The following is a 12,500-nucleotide window of genomic DNA, read 5'->3' as shown; positions in this document are numbered from 1 at the left end:
TGGAAGGGTGTAACCCTTGGCCGATTGTGCCCGTTCGCTGGCCAGTCATGCCTGTTCGTGGGGCAAGACTTACACCCTCGTTTTCTATAAATATGGGGTCCTCTCTGCCGATTTCATCATCCAATCCAGAGTAAAATACACAGAGAAATCGTATAGAGAGAGAAAGAAAGAGAGAGAGAGTTTCCGGCCAAAGCAAGGCCGATTGTGTGGTGGTTAGGTTTCCGGCGATTTGATCGTTTGTGAAGCAACCTCCGATCAAGTATGGGAGACCGAGAGCAGGAGAAGTGCGTGGAGAACCCTGACCTGGTTCAGAAGGTACGTGGTGGGCTCTGGCCGCACCAGTCCGAATGGACGGTCCTTGTGACCGCACCGCGGCTCTGGACGGTTCATTAGACCTAACCGCTTCTCCTCTTCTTGTTTCTATCTGGTCCTTTCTCTTCTTTCTGATTATGCACGAAGGGTTTTGTTGGTTCAGTCCAAGGGACACGGTCCTGGACTTGGACGGACATAACCAAACCGCTAACCTAGACGCTGGTCGGTTACACGGTTGGTTCGAATCACACCATAAACTGGGCGGTTGAGCTCAACGGTTGGGCATGTCCAAAGAGGCACGAGTGGCCAAAGGTCACAAGTTACCAACGGTTGTGAGTTGCCAAAGGGTTTGAGTTACCAAGAGTTACGAACGCCAACTGGTACGATCACTAAGTAGTACGAGGACCAAGAGGTACCAAAAGCCGAAGGGGTGCGTGTACCAAGCGGTGCCTGTTGAGACAGGTCGTGTCCGTTCCTTAGGGATCAGACCATGTCTTGTCCGTTGAGACAAGTACACGGTCCGTCCAAGCCAGGGTAAGAGTCGCAAGGTCCGAGCGGCCATTGGCCTGACCGGATTAGGCGTGAGGCTTACTCGGCCGTTGGATCCAGGCCTAAGGCCGGATCAGGTAAGGAAGTCAGTTGGGCCATTGAGCCGAACTTCATTTAGGCCGGTCACACCTAGATTCTATCCGGATGGACGGATTGGTCTTCGGGACGATCCGGACTGTTCGTGTGTTCTGTTATCTATTCTGGACTGTCTATCTGATTCTAAGTCAAGGGGTGGTTGGTTGAATGACTTAGGATTCGGTAGGCAGGTTCATATCTTTTTATAAGTATTTTGTCTGAGGTTTATCAATGTTCTAGGAACCAAGCCAAGCATTGTAGGATCGACCAGTCCTATTCTCAGTTATGATTAATGCTTACCTGGTTGTGGTTTCAGGAACTAAGGATGGTTCTGGTCAAGCCAAGGAGCCGTGAAGGCTCCGTCAGTGAGAGGCTGTGTAACGTGTGGTTAGATGATGATAGGGACGAACTAGTGATTGTCTATGAAACTGTTAAGAAGTTGTGTATTGGATCTCATGTTTCTTAGTAATACAAAGTTTATACATTGTTATTCCGCTGTGCTATCTGTTACATTGTTTTAGAACCTCAGATTCGAACATGACTTAGTAAATGAAAGACTTAAAATGAATCAAACAAGCAAAGAAATTGATTAAGTAGCAAACGGGTTCAGTCTTGGCAAGAGGCCGGATTCGGGCGTTACAAGTTTGTATCAGAGCATGCTTGATTCTAGGATAGTTGGGTTATGTAGTCCACACACACACAGCCAGCTGATTTAGTCTCACGTTGAGGTTTGATAGTTAGGTCTAGGGATTGTTTGTCTCGGTTATGTTATGGATATGTTGTACTAACAATGTCTGAATCCTTAGGCTGGAAAAAGCAAATCGGGAAAGACCCGAAGGAATAAGAAAACGGCTAGTCCGTCAAGTCAAGCTGCCGCGGATGGACTTAATATGTCCGGGTTACCAACCGAGCCGGCTGTGACTAACACCGGTGATGTGTTACCGACTGACCATGCCAATCTTACGGGAACTCAATAGAAAGGTCAGCAACACCAGGAGAGTGACGAGGAAGTGGAATCCTCGAACGCTAACCGTGATGGTGACCAGCGTGAGGAATGGGCCGAGGGTGCGGCCAACGTGCCCGCAGCACTGTCCTGTGAGGACTTGTTAGAGGCCATGAAAATAATGGGTAACCAGGTGGCGGCTATGACTCAGCTGTTCACTCCACTAGTGAATTCATCAGTTGGTCAAGCTACACATGTAACTACGGCTACACCTATTGCTACGGGTCCAGCTGTGGACGCGGTTGAGGTGATCGAGATCGATCCATCGGAAGGGTCTGTAAAGAAGGTTGACTATCTGAGCTTGCTTCAACATCTATCTAGATTAGGTACGAAGCAATTCTCAGGTAGCACCGACCCTGTTGTGGCAGATGAGTGGAGGAGTAGGTTGGTCCGAAACTTCCAATCAACTCGCTGTCCAGAGGATTACAGACGAGACATTGTGGTTCACTTCCTGGAAGGAGATGCGCATAATTGGTGGCGTGCAGTGGACAAGCGCACCAATGGAAGTCTCACAAGTTTTGCGGATTTTGAAATTGAATTCAACCGCAAATACTTTCCTGCTGAGGCTTGGGATCGTCTGGAAGCTAAGAGTCTAGATTTGGTCCAAGGCTGCAGGACCGTACGGGAGTACGAAGAAGAGTTCAACCAACTCAGACGGTTTGTTGGAAGAGAGCTGGAGGACGAAGCAGTCCAGGTTCGTAGGTTCATCCGAGGCCTAAGGCCGGAACTGAAGACCCACTGCTCGATCCGCACTTTCAACACCGTCGGAGAACTGGTGGAACGGGTGGCTTTGTTGGAGTCTAACTTGGCTGAGGAAGCTAAGCTTAAGGCTAAGCCACAGTCTGGCCCATTGGGCAAGACTAATGATAAAAAGAGAAAATGGGACCAGGTGGACGGAGGTAAGACCTCTGGTGACCGACCTGCGTGTTCCAAATGTGGACGGAACCATCCCGATGAGTGCTGGAAGGCCAAGGGGGCTTGTGTTCGTTGTGACAGCATAGACCATGGGGTTCAGAACTGTCCTCGACCGAACCAGTCTGGGAGAAGTGGCCAGATGACCTGTTTCCATTGTTGCCAGCCAGGACATTTCCAATCGGAGTGTCCCAAGCTGCAAGGAAGTCAGGGGAAGGGCCGTGGAGATTCAGGAAAGGCGTTTGGAACCTAGAATGTGGTCTAGGGGATTCTGATGAGGGGTCTCTGATAGGAACCCTCATGGTCGGTGGGGTAAAAACCCACGTGCTTTTCAACACAGGGGCTACACATAGTATTGTGAGTCCGGGACTGGTAGGAAAGGGTCTGTTCTGTCTGGATGCTGGTGATAATTTTGGGATACTGAGGGCGGTCAGTGGGCCAGCCATGAACTCACTAGGTCTCATGTCGAATATCCTAGTACAGATTCAGGGAAAGGTCTTCCCTGTGAATCTGGTCTGTGTCCACCTAAAGAATCAAGAAGTGATCTTAGGTATGGATTGGTTGGGAAAGTACCAAGCCACTCTCGATTGCCATAAGGGTCGTGTGCAATTGGAGAATGAAATTCACCCGGTAGAGTACCAAGGTCTATGTCAGGCTCAAGGGAAAGTAGTGGTTTCAGCAGTTCGAGCGATTCGGATGCTGGAACAGGGTTGTCAGTCATTCTTGGCTACAATTACAACTACAGAGCCTGACAGTTCTGGTTTTCTGTTAGACCCGCGCAAGGATTCGTTGGTGTCCGAGTTCCAGGATGTGTTTCAGTCGCTACAGGGTGTCCCCCCTGATAGGTCTGATCCCTTCCTGATTGAACTGGAACTAGGGACAGCTCCGCTGTCCAAGAGTCCGTATCGAATGGCTCCGGCCGAGATGGCCGAGCTAAAGAAGCAATTGGAAGAATTGCTTGACAAGGGGTTCATACGGCCAAGTAGCTCCCCTTGGGGTGCACCAGTCCTCTTTGTGAAAAAGAAGGATGGTAGCATGCGTCTGTGCATCGACTATCGAGGGTTGAACATGGTAACTGTAAAGAACAAATACCCGTTGCCCAGGATAGACGAGCTGTTGGATCAGCTGAAAGGAGCTATGTGGTTTTCTAAAATCGTTTTGGCCTCGGGATATCATCAGATTCCTCTAGAGCCAAATGACATTAGGAAAACAGCATTTCAGACCAGGTACGACCATTACGAATTTGTAGTGATGACGTTCGGTCTGACCAATGCACCTGCTGCATTCATGAAAATGATGAACAGCGTGTTCCGGGACTTCTTGGATGAATCGGTGATCATCTTCATTGATGATATCCTGTTTTACTCCAAGGACGAGGAATCTCATCGGAAACATTTGAGAGCTGTGCTGGAACGATTACGAGACCACAAACTCTTTGCTAAACTCAGCAAGTGCAGTTTTTGGCAAAAGAGTATTGGGTTCCTCGGTCATATTGTCTCTGACCAGGGCGTCTCAGTGGATCCAGAGAAGATCTGGGCAATCAAGGATTGGCCCCGACCATGCAGTGCCACGGAAGTTAGAAGCTTCCTAGGGCTGGCAGGTTACTATCGGAAGTTTGTGAAGGGATTCGCAAGCTTGGCTCAGCCAATGACACAGTTGACTGGGAAGGACGTTAAGTTCACATGGTCTGACGAGTGTACGAGATGTTTCTTCGCACTAAAGGATATGTTAACTAGCGCACCCGCCCTGGTTCTGCCGGAGGCAGACCAACCTTATGTGGTCTACACGGATGCATCCATCACTGGACTCGGTTGCGTGTTGACCCAACATGGGAAAGTCATTGCTTACGCGTCAAGGCAGCTGAAGAAACATGAAGGAAACTACCCCACCCATGACCTTGAAATGGCTGCGGTAGTGTTTGCCTTAAAGATTTGGCGATCATATTTATATGGGGCCAAAGTCCAGATACTTACGGATCATAAAAGTCTGAACTATATATTCACCCAGCCTGAGTTGAACTTAAGGCAGAGGAGGTGGATGGAGTTCGTGGCCGACTACGACCTAGACATCACCTACTATCCGGGCAAGGCCAACCTTGTGGCTGACGCTTTGAGCCGGAAACGAGAAGATGTTGCGGCCGGTAGCGGAACGGACGAGCCGAATGAGGTGGGACGTTTCGTCCGTTTAAATGCTTTGAACGGGACAGACGGACCACGGGGCTTCGAGGCGGTGAATAGAGCCGACCTGCTTACCTGGATCCAAGCGGCCCAAGATCAGGACGAGAACCTGAAGACGGTTGCTCGGAACGACCTGACTGAGTATCAAATCGCCAAGGACGGTAGGATCTTAGTTCATGGTCGGATCAGCGTACCCGTGCAGGACAAGATGAGGTCCGCACAGGACAGGCAAAAACACTACGCTGACAAACGAAGGAAAGAACTGGAGTTTGCAGTAGGTGATATGGTCTATCTCAAAATGATTACCTTTAAAGGTAGAGTGCGAATTTCTGGTAGAAGGAAATTGGACCCAAGATACCTAGGGCCGTTCAGAGTCATAGAACGAGTGGGTAGTGTGGCATACAAGTTGGACTTACCATCTGAGATGGAAGCCTTTCATAATGTATTCCATATCTCCCAACTCCGGAAGTGCTTGACGGATCAGGACATCTTAATACCAGAAATACCATCCGATCTAGATACAAACCTAACTTTCGAAACAAGGCCGGTTCAGATCATAGATAGGATGGAAAAAGCAATGAGAAAGAAAACAATCCAGATGGTCAAGGTCATTTGGGATTGTAATGGTCGACAAGAGACCACTTGGGAGACGGAGGCCAGGATGAAGGCCGAGTTTCCAATTTGGTTCGACCAGTTTGTGTTGGAGGAAACACATGACTCGGATTCGAGGACGTATCCATTGCTAGTGGGGAGACTTGTAACATCCCGGATCCTGAATAGGATCATTGGGACGACCATGGTTCAAGGAAACGTACTAGCCAGTCTTAAGACATCAAGGCAAGCGTTCCATGGCCGGATAAGAAGGTTAAGGACGTAAGGCAACTTAGACTTAACCTTACACAAGTCAAGAATTAGCTAGACCGAGCAAGACGGTAGCTGGACGAATGAAACGGGTAGCTCAACCAGCTCAACGGAGTTAGGTTAAGCTCACTCAAGCTCGGACACTACAAGGTCAGCTCCACCAGCTGGACTACTAGCTCACTCAGCTGAGGCAGCTGGAGGTCAGCTCATCTCAGCTTGACGGACTGTTCGGGTTTCGGTCCGATGGTCTGGGTCCGGGCCGGTGGCAGGCCATGGGGGTCCGGCCATGAGGTCATGGACCGTTGGGGCTTGGGACAAGGCCGTGGGCTAAGTCCAGAAGAGTTGGGTAAGGCTTTGGGCCTCTGCCCGACCCAAACCCATGCAGTGTTGGCGAAGGGACGCATGCGGCCGGAAGGGTGTAACCCTTGGCCGATTGTGCCCGTTCGCTGGCCAGTCATGCCTGTTCGTGGGGCAAGACTTACCACCTCGTTTTCTATAAATATGGGGTCCTCTCTGTCGATTTCATCATCCAATCCAGAGTAAAATACTCAGAGAAATCGTAGAGAGAGAGAAAGAAAGAGAGAGAGAGTTTTCGGCCAAAGCAAGGCCGATTGTGTGGTGGTTAGGTTTCCGGCGATCTGATCGTTTGTGAAGCAACCTCCGATCAAGTATGGGAGACCGAGAGCAGGAGAAGAGCGTGGAGAACCCTGACCTGGTTCAGAAGGTACGTGGTGGGCTTTGGCCGCACCAGTCCGAACGGACGGTCCTTGTGACCGCACCGCGGCTCTGGACGGTTCATTAGACCTGACCGCTTCTCCTCTTCTTGTTTCTATCTGGTCCTTTCTATTCTATCTGATTATGCACGAAGGGTTGTGTTGGTTCAGACCAAGGGACACGTTCCTGGACTTGGCCGGACATAACCAAACCGCTAACCTACTCTTTCGGTTAGATGGTTGGTTCGAATCGCACCATAGACTGGGCGGTTGGGCTCAATGGTTTGGCATGTCCCAAGAGGCACGAGTGTCACAAGTTACCAACGGTTGTGAGTTGCCAAAGGGTGTGAGTAACCAAGAGTTACGAACGCCAAATGGTACGATCACCAAGTAGTACGAGGACCAAGAGGTACCAAAGGCCGAAGGGGTGCGTGTACCAAGCAGTGCTTGTTGAGACAGGTCGTGTCCGTTCCTTAGGGATCAGACCATGTCTTGTCCGTTGAGACAAGTACACGGTCCGTCCAGGCCAGGGTAAGAGTCGCAAGGTCCGAGTGGCCATTGGCCTGACTGGATTAGGCGTGAGGCTTACTCGGCCGTTAGATCCAAGCCTAAGGCCAGATCAGGTGAGTCCGTTGGGCCATTGAGCCGGACTTCATTTAGGCCGGTCGCACCTAGATTCTATCCGGATGGACGGATTGGTCTTCGGGATGATTCGGACTGTTCGTGTGTTCTGTTATCTATTCTGGACTGTCTATCTGATTCTAAGTCAAGGGATGGTTGGTTGAATGACTTAGGATTCGGTTGGCAGGTTCATATCTTTTTATATGTATATTGTCTGAGGTTTATCAATGTTCTAGGAACCAAGCCAAGCATTGTAGGATCGACCAGTCCTATTCTCGGTTATGATTAATGCTTACCTGGTTGTGGTTTCAGGAACTAAGGATGGTTCTGGTCAAGCCAAGGAGACATGAAGGCTCGGTCAGTGAGAGGCAGTGTAACGTGTGGTTAGATGATGCTAGGGACGAACTAGTGATTGTCTATGAAACTGTTAAGAAGTTGTGTATTGGATCTCATGTTTCTAAGTAATACAAAGTTTATACATTGTTATTCCGCTGTGCTATCTGTTACATTGTTTTAGAACCTCAGATTTGAACATGAATTAGTAAATGAAAGACTTAAAATGAATCAAACAAGCAAATAAATTGATTAAGTAGCAAACGGGTTCAGTCTTGTCGAGAGGCCGGATTCGGGCGTTACAAGCAGCCACCCCATCCTACCTATTGAAAGTATGAGAATAGGTCGAGGACATTGCATCCCCGATGCCTCTAATCATTGGCTTTACCCAATAGAACTCGTTTCCAAGCTCCAACTATCCTGAGGGAAACTTCGGAGGGAACCTGTCCGATTGGGGCTGCATTCCCAAACAACCCGACTCGTAGACAGTGCCTCGTGGTGCGACAGAGTCCGGGCACGACGGGGCTCTCACCCTCTCTAGCGCCCCATTCCAGCGAACTTGGGCCTGGTCCGTCGCTGAAGAAGCTTCTCCAGACTACAATTTGAACGCCGAAGATGTCCGATTTTCAAGTTGGGCTCTTCCCGGTTCGCTCACCGTTACTAAGGGAATCCTTGTTAGTTTCTTTTCCTACGCTTATTGATATGCTTAAACTCAGCGGGTGATCCCGCTGGCCTGGGGTCTCGTTAAGGACTTTGGGTCATCAAGAGATTTTGGACCGGAACGTCTGACCATATGACGAGAATTGAATTCACACCCGCATGTCAAGACACTCCTTGCGTCCTTAGCTCGGATTTTGGCCAACCGCGTGCGGTAATACACTGGAGATCAGCTTCCGTCCCATATCCTCGAGAGGATAGGGGGACGATGATTTGTAACACCCAGGCAGACGTGCCCTCGGCTAAAAGGCTTGGGGCGCAACTTGCGTTCAAAGACTCGATGGTTCACGGGATTCGCAATTCACAGCAAGTATCACATTTTGCTACGTTCTTCATCGATGCGAGAGCCGAGATATCCATTGCCGAGAGTCGTTTTAGACTTTACATTGCAGCACTGCTTCTGAACAAACACCATCTCCGGGTTGGCTAAAGCAGGCTGTTTAGTTGCATTTTCCTTGACACTTTTTGTGCTGGGGTTTGGTAATATCTGGAAGCTATGCGTACGATCCAACCAAAAATGAAGTCTTGGGCATGGATGAATGCATAACCACGGAGTCGGCAGGCGAAGTAAGAAACCGGCCTACCGAGAGTGACGTTTAATCGTTCTCAGGTCGTTATGTTTGCAGGGTATGACAACGATACTTCCGCAGGTTCACCTATGGAAACCTTGTTACGACTTCTCCTTCCTTTAAATGATAAGGTTTAGAAGACTTGTTGTGACGTCACAGACGGCGAACCACCCACGTCGTCGCGATCCGAACACTTCACCGGATCATTCAATCGGTAGGAGCGACGGGCGGTGTGTACAAAGGGCAGAGACGTAGTCAACGCGAGCTGATGACTCGCGCTTACTAGGAATTCCTCGTTGAAGACCAACAATTGCAATGATCTATCCCCATCACGATGAAATTTCAAGGATTACCCGGGCCTGTCGGCCAAGGTGTGAACTCTTTGAATACATCAGTGTAGCGCGCGTGCGGCCCAAAACATCTAAGGGCATCACAGACCTGTTATTGCCTCAAACTTCCTTGGCCTAAACAGCCATAGTCCCCCTAAGAAGCCGGCCGTGAAGGGATGCCTCTACGTATCTAGTTAGCAGGCTGAGGTCTCGTTCGTTAACGGAATTAACCAGACAAATCGCTCCACAACCTAAGAACGGCCATGCACCACCACCAATAGAATCAAGAAAGATCTATCAGTCTTTCAATCCTTACTATGTCTGGACCTGGTAAGTTTCTCCGTGTTGAGTCAAATTAAGCTGCAGGCTCCACTCCTGGTGGAACCCTTCCGTCAATTCCTTTAAGTTTCAGCCTTGCGACCATACTCCCCCCGGAACCCAAAAACTTTGATTTCTCATAAGGTGCCAGCGGAGTCCTAAAAGCAACATCCGCTGATCCCTGGTCGGCATCGTTTATGGTTGAGACTAGGATAGTATCTGATCGTCTTCGAGCCCCCAACTTTCGTTCTTGATTAATGAAAACATCCTTGGCAAATGCTTTCACAGTTGTTCGTCTTTCATAAATCCAAGAATTTCACATCTGTCTATGAAATACGAATGCCCCCGACTGTAGAAACCCGTAAAAAAAAAAGAATGGTTGAGTACCTTTGTGGTGGTCGAGTTGAAGCCGAAGGATCTGGAAATATTTACCGCCAAGGTCAGACTTCATATTGGAGTTTATTAAAAATATTAAACTTATCTGAACGGGAGAAGAAAAATATTTGGGGTTAATCGCGGGTCAGAAATTCACCGGAATGGTCGAAATCAGGCGAATGGACCGAGAAGTTCGAGGTGGCTTGTTGCATGGGTTTAGAACGTGGTGTCAACTGTCCAGCAAGATGAGTATCTACAGAAGCACGAGGTTTCACCATGCATGTAAGCTGCATAAGCAGCTTGACATGTAGAAGCACGAGGTGGATCGACCAAGCACGAGGTGTCTCCGCGCATGCAACCGAAGCATGCTGCCAGCCATGTCTGTGATGCTGCGGCGCCTTGCATGAGTTCCATTCATGCAGCCTGACATCTGGGAGGAGTGGTGGCGTCCTGCATGTGTCCTGGACATGCAGCCAGACATCTGGAACACGAGGTGTCGCCGCGCATGCGTCCGGAGACATGCGAAGCGACACACGGGCTGCCACCAACCTGAAGCTGATTGGTTGCTGTCTTATATAACTAGCCCACGACCCCAGCTAATTTATTCACATCCAAACCTGTCCAAACCAAGTTAAAAACGTGAGTGAAAAGTAGAAAAAGAAAGCAAGAGTTTCAATCTTTTTCGAGAGTTTTAGAGAGTTTTCGAGGTCAGTTCTCTACTGATTTCGAGTCAGCGCTTAGGGACGGTTCTGTCCAAATGAATTCGTCCAGGCTACCCAGTTTCATGGGTTCAGATCAGTCGAAGTTCTGCTCGATACTCCGCCTGGCAGTCCGAAGAAATGTCCAGAAGCTAGAGGAGCTTCTGTCCGACTCCAGATCAGTCTGTACAGACCTGTTTGTGTCTTCATGGAGAAGCCAAGGTTATGTCCAAGACAAGATCAGTCCAGTCCAATCAAGTATTCCATCGGGGTTTGGCCAAGTCTTCTCCGATCAGCCAGCTGCTTATCGGCAAAGAACACTATGAATTGTGATCAATTGATTGCTGACTTGTTTTCATGCAGGTTCCCGTTACTTGGAAGTTGGATCATGGCAGGAGGCCGAATCTAACTGAGTAACGGTTTGATTAGTTAATAGTTGAGTATTAGTTGATTGAGTTGATAGCATGCTTAGTTATTGCTTGGGAAACGTAGTAGCATGCTAATGGTTAGGTTGATTGGTTAGTTAGCAAATACTGAATTCTTGCTTGTTGATTGAGGTTAGTCAGCTCTTGGTAAGGGAGTGACTAACTGGTTGATTTGTTTGGTGATGATATTGTTTGTTAGTGTTGTTGAGTTAGAGTGTGATGCCATATAGCTTGTGTGTAACCCACCATGCTAGGCACGTTTGAGGTGGATTAGTGTTTCCTCAACCTCGTACCCAGTGGGTTTAAGGAAACCCCTTATTCGCATAAAACTATGCTAGTGAAGAAACTGAGGAGGATATTTGGTCTGTAGTTGCGCGCGCACAAAGCCTACAAACACTAGCTATCTAATCACCACTCATACGCCGAATGTTCATTTGCCCCGCTAACATCAATCTTTCCAACCACTCTTGAGATGTAATCAAAAGAGCAACTGGAAGACGGATGAAACCAGGCCAAGACCACACAAGCGCAAAAATTTGAAGTTAGGAGCAAAACGGTCTGCCGGAAAAGTTACCAGAAAATTCACCAGAGAGAATCCGGCCATCAACCTGAACCCAGCCATCGATAGTGTTGGACCGAGCAGTCCAACACTACATAACCCTTCGGGTACTGAGGGTATGCTCAGAAGAGTGTCTACCCCTTAAATAGACAAAATACTTTTTTTCAGTCAGTCACCAGTAGACATTGGTTGTGTTCCTGGAGTATTTAAAAAAAAACATACTTCGAATTTGAATATGATTTTTTGCATGCTTCATAAGAATGGTTAAAGCTATTTTCTGGTAAATTTTCATGATTTTCGTTTGCTTCTAACCATGTCTTTTGCATGCTACAAAGTTCGGGGTTTCGTGGTCTAAACGGATGTCTACAGCAACTTTTGATCAACACTTGACATCCAAAACTCTTTGTTGACATATTTTGGATGTTTCCTTTCAGAAAACTTTCTTCAAAAATATTAATTTTTGAATTTTTGGCTTCTCGGGTGATTTTGGCTGTTCGTGGGTGATTTTGGCCCACGTGGGCTGTCTGTTCAGTACGCACAGGACGTCCGTGTGTGTCCGTCAGCACACACAGGACGTCCGTGGCTGTCCCTGTGTGTCCATGTGTGTCCGTCAGCACACATAGAACGTCCGTGGCTGTCCATCAGTGCATATATCACCACGCTGGTCCTTGGACTCAGCCCGCCGGCCCTTCCCGTGGACTGTTTGGGTGAATTTGGCCCACGTGGGCTGTCTGTTCATTACACACAGGACGTCCGTGGGTGTCCGTCAGCACACACAGGACATCCGTGGCTGTCTGTGTGTGTCCGTGTGTGTCCGTCTAGGTCCGTCAGCAGACACAGGACGTCCGTGGCTGTCCATCAGTACACATATCAGCACGTTGGTCCTTGGACTCAACACGCTGGCCCTTCCTGTGTACTGTTCATGTGATTTTGGCCCACAGGACGTCCGTGGGT

The 12,500-nt window shown here is 48.7% G+C and overlaps 1 non-coding gene across 1 annotated transcript; it reads right to left on the bottom strand.

The window, feature by feature from the left end:
• Positions 1 to 8,489: 8,489 nt before the first annotated feature.
• LOC117131556 lies at positions 8,490 to 8,644 on the bottom strand. The gene has a single exon (XR_004454684.1). It is a non-coding gene; the product is annotated as a 5.8S ribosomal RNA (ribosomal RNA).
• Positions 8,645 to 12,500: the final 3,856 nt, after the last annotated feature.

The sequence above is a fragment of the Brassica rapa genome, unplaced genomic scaffold, assembly GCF_000309985.2.
Source record: "Brassica rapa cultivar Chiifu-401-42 unplaced genomic scaffold, CAAS_Brap_v3.01 Scaffold1034, whole genome shotgun sequence".
Lineage (NCBI taxonomy): Eukaryota > Viridiplantae > Streptophyta > Magnoliopsida > Brassicales > Brassicaceae > Brassica > Brassica rapa.
This window is presented reverse-complemented; position numbering and strand designations above follow the sequence as displayed.